Source organism: Myotis davidii, unplaced genomic scaffold (assembly GCF_000327345.1).
Source record: "Myotis davidii unplaced genomic scaffold, ASM32734v1 scaffold1520, whole genome shotgun sequence".
NCBI lineage: Eukaryota > Metazoa > Chordata > Mammalia > Chiroptera > Vespertilionidae > Myotis > Myotis davidii.
The window spans coordinates 267,309-272,121 of NW_006292087.1; the positions used below are offsets into that span (position 1 = coordinate 267,309).

Here is a 4,813-nt window from a genome sequence, read left to right on the forward strand (position 1 = left end):
AGTGTGGGAAGGGAAGTTGGTCAGAAAAACTAACAAGATCCTCAAGGGTCACACACTAATGAGGGGGAGAGAAGAAGGCTCTGTAGGCCCTGAGTGCTTTCTGGGGAAAATGGGATGAGCGGGGTTGCACACTTGTGCATTTTTGCAAGTGTGTGTACCTGGTGTTGGACCCTGGTATCTGCTTCTGCGTATAGCTGCATCCAAGTTTGCTCATGTCCATGATCCACATGGATTGGTGTGGACTTATGCACTTGCATACACACCCTGCAGGCCCATTGGTCTGTGTGTGCACCTGCATCCGTGTGTATGTGCATGTTTCTTGTTACTGCAACTCTCTAACCTATGATGAAGAGCTAGAAATCACCAGGACCTCCAAGAGATCCTGGAAAGCATTTGTTCCTAGCTAGCACTACCTTAGGCCCTCTGGCAGAAGGCAATGCAGGCCTAGGAAAGGCTCCAGGTCTCTAAGCAGATGGTGGTCTGGAGGATGGGGGGTGTGGTAAGAGCAGTGTGAAGAGACTTCACACCCACCCAGGGAGCATTTGAGGGACAGGATTTTGCTACTAGGACAGCTGAGCCGATTGCTGCAACCACCACTTAATCTCTTACTCCTGCCACACACCCAAGAGAAGGGCCTTCCCTGTCCTCAGAGCCCCTCCCAGCAGCCAGCTCTGCTTTCCTGTCATTAAGACAAAGAGGAGGTGCCAAAGGAGGGACCAGATCGGAGATTCCAGAAAGGTGAGCATAGAAGGAAATAGTGACACCTAAAGGGCCATTAGTTTGATATGGCCACCCAAGTCAGGGGAGCCAATCCCTAAGGATAGTCATGCATGTCACACACTTGAAATCCACTACAGCCCCTTGTCACTCATGGTTTGAGGCAGAACAAAAAGAGAAGGGAGGAGAGAGGCATCCACCTATCCATTATTCCTGTGGCCCCGCTAAGTGGGGAGGCAGAGCACAGTGATCAAGTCCTATATCTGCCTGAGCCATAGGGTCCATGGGAGAGTGGTGGGCTGCCTGCTCTCCTAATGCTAGGCAGTGGCCCTAACCAGGGTTGGTGGGAAGGAGATCAGCTCATTCAAGTGAGTGCCAATTTGTTTCATTCATACTTAGGGCCCTCTAGCCCCTGCTATTCAAAGTGTGGTCCCTGGACCAGCAGCAGCAGCATCAACCTGGGAGCATGTTAGACACACTGGGGCCAAGCTCACTGAACTGGATCTCCATTAAACTAGATCCTCAGGTGATTTGCAGCACATTAAATTTTGAGAAGCGCTGACCTAAACCACTTAGCTCAGGGAGTCTCATCCTTGTGTGCACATTAGAATCAACTAAGAAGTTTAAAAATACTAATTCCCACCCTAACCAGTTTGGCTCAGTGGATGGAGCATCGGCCTGCGGACTGAAGGATCCCGGGTTCGATTCCAGGCGGGGGTATGTACCTTGGTTGCGGGCACATCCCCAGTGGGGGATGTGCAGGAGGCAGCTGATTGGTGATTCTCTCTCATTGATGTTTCTAACTCTCTATCCCTCTCCCTTCCTCTCTGTAAAAAAAATCAATAAAATATATTTTTAAAAAATACCAATTTCCCAAGGTCCCATCCCCAAAGGCTGATTTTATTGGTCTATGGTGGAACTCTCCAAACCAGTATTTTAAAAAAGCTACAGTATGGAGCATGCTAAGGCCGAGGAGACTTTTCCAAGTCACACAGTGTTAAGTGTCATTACTGAGACTATGACCCTGATTTTCAAATTCCATGTCCATCACTCTTCTTCGTGGTATTATGTATACTTGCCCTCAGATTCCAGGTAAACAAGGGGCTTAGACTCAAAGGAACCAACTCCAAACCCTCAAACTTGTTTTCTGTCCCATCTGGTCTAGTGGAGTGACAAGCTTGAGTTTAAATCTCAGAGCTGTCAGTCAGTAACTCTCTGACATTGGGCAACTTGCTTAGACTCAGTTTCATCCTTGGCAAAATAAGAGCATTCAATAAAACACTGGACAGAAAAATATCCCTGACATGTAGTACCAAGCACTCAACAAATAAGTTCCCTCCCCACCAAGCCTCCCAAGGAAAAAGAGGAAAGGGGAGAAAGAGGCCCAGCTGGAGTTCGCTTCTGGGTCTAGAAAATGGCAGCATCCATATCACTGTCAGAATTGGAGCCAAATGGCTCAGGAAAGTGAGATTCTGAGGCAGAAGTTTCACAATAGCTCAAAAAGACAAAGGAGCCCAGAAGTCCGAAGCAGGGCTCTAGCCTGAATCCCCAGCAGCCTTCCCTGGCAGGAATCTGGAGAATGTAATAAGTTATTGCCCCAACAGGATGTCAGAGACATTGGCTCCCTGACAACATACCACCCCATGGAGAGCTGGAAGGCCCTGAAGCCCCCTCCCAGATGAGCAATCAGGGATGAAGGGCTGAGCTAAGGTGTTTTGCTTTCGTCCCTCCACCTGGCCAGCCTGCCGAGAATCAATTCACCTGGAGCTGGGGCCCAGGTGGCCCAGACTGAGGACTGCCTTATGTGCCTGGTAGGGAGAGTGACATGGGGCAGGCTGAGAATAATAATGTAGAAATGTCTGCCTGTAGCTCTTGGTCCTGCCTGTGTCCAGATGTGCAGATTCCAGTAGTTTCAGCCTCTATATCAGGGGTAGAGAACATCTGGCCGGTGGGCCGTATAAGTACAGAAAAGTCATTTGGTCTGGCCCTGCCAAAGTATTAGGAGTGAATTAATTAAATGTTTGGCCAAATATAGCAGGCTAACTTTTAAGTTGATAACTTTGTACGGCCTGAGAATCTATACTAATAAAAGGGTAATATGCTAATTAGACTGGGAGATCTTCCAGGAGACCTTCTGGATGTTCTTCTGGACAAAGCCATGGTGGCGGGGCTGAGGTAGAGGCAGTTAGAGGTTAAGAGGGGAGGACAGTTGTGGGTGATCAGGCTGGTGGGGGGTGGGGCTGTTGGGGGTAAGCAGACCAGGCCAGTTGGGGGCAAGCAGGCTGTCAGTGGGGGTCAGTTGGGGACAATTAGGATGGCGGGGGGCAGTTGGGAGTGAACAGGCTGTAAACCGGCAGTAGGACATTTTTCAAGGGGTCCCAAATTGGAGAGGGTGCAGGCCAGGCTGAGGAACACCCCCTCCCCCGTGCACAAATTTCGTGCACTGGGCCACTACTGATATTACAAACATCCAAATGGCCCTTCACAGAAAAAAGGTTCCCCCACCCCTGCTCTATATCATGCAAGCTGTGCTCTGGCCAAGACTAGGCTGATATGCCAGGACAGGTCAGGGATGGCACCAGTTGGCACAAGCTGGATTCCATCGAGATTTAAGCCCAAACTCTCCCCCTGTGGAGGAGCCCAGCTGAATCGAGCCAAAAAAAAAAAAAAATAGGGGAAAGGCATACTAGAGAGCTCTAGAGTCAAATCTGGCCTCAGTGCCACAGTCACAAGTCTCCTGAAAGGAGCATCAAATAAGGACCGGCTGAGCAGAAGCAGATGCTTTTCGAGGTCAGTGATGGTATCTGCACCTACACTTTCACAGGCCACATACCAGGGGTCCTCTTAGCACAGAGCACTTTTTCTGTGCAGAGAAGGATACAATGAGGAGAAAAGCAGGACTTCTGATCTTGGGCTGCACTCTATAAGGGTAGAGTTTATGCATCCAGGAGAAAGGCAGCAACATTCCCCTGGAATAAATGCAATAATGCCCAACAGGATAACTGAGTTGGAGAAAAAGGTTTTTCCAATTAAGCCACTCCCATACTTGCTGCCAAAGTCATCTTAAGCAACTTTCGTCATTCTCTAAGCTTTCATTTTCAAATCTACACAGTGAGGGATAATAACTTTCCTGCCTACCTTCCTGGTTAATCTGGATGCGGTCAGGTTCTATATGGTTTTGAAAGTATCTATATGAAAGCTATCATTAGAAAGGACTTCCTTTGTTAGAACTACTTGAACTTTGTATTCACATGGTCTTAAAGACTCCATTCTGATTTTGTCCTAGTTGTAAAGAAGTGAGAGAGAAAGCTAGGAGGAAAAGCAAAAGCAGTGGGCAACTAAGCTTTGGGAAGCCAGGCCTCACCAACTGTACCTTCTTCACACCACTAGTGGGAAACTTGCATCCTTATGCCTTGTGGTCACTCAGTGGGCTGTGAGAGAGTTTCCCAGACTCTGGTTCAGCCTGCTCCCCTCCCAACCCAAAGTCCATCTCAGGTCTAGGGACCAAGCAAGACACAGGGCCCAGGACAAGCAATGGGTGCATATGGGAGCCCAGATCAAAGTGTCTTTGTTTGAACTCAGGCTGAACATTATCATCTTTATTTATTTGTTTTTTGTGCACACCTGAGATATGCTTAGAGAATGGGAGGAAGGGAGGGAAAGAAGGAGGGAGAGAAACATTGATATAAGAGAGAGAGATACGGTTGTCTTCTATACTCGCCCTGACCAGGGATCGAACTGGCAACCTTATGGTGCACAGGATGACACTCCAACCAACTGAATCACTCCAGTCATGCTAATCCGGCGAGTTTTTAAAAATGCCAGTGTCTGAGCACCAGTCATGGCCAAATAAATTAGAATCTCTGAGGACGGGATTTGTTTTTTGTTTGTTTTTGAGAGTTCTCCAGGTGACTCTAAAGTGCAACCAGGATAGAGAACCATTGCCCTAAACAGATGTGGCCAGCTAAAAAGCTATAGCAATCAGAAAGGATATATGCACCCCTATGTTCATAGCAGCACAATTCACCATAGCTAAGATCTGGAAACAGCCTAAGTGCCCATCAGTAGATGAATGGATTAGAAAACTGTGGTACAT

The 4,813-nt window shown here is 48.0% G+C and overlaps 1 protein-coding gene across 2 annotated transcripts in view; it reads right to left on the reverse strand.

Annotated features, from left to right (window-relative positions):
* The window catches only part of STARD8 (StAR related lipid transfer domain containing 8), a 32,648-nt gene that overhangs the window by 13,659 nt on the left and 14,176 nt on the right, over positions 1-4,813 (reverse strand). The gene's annotated exons all lie outside the window — the stretch shown is intronic.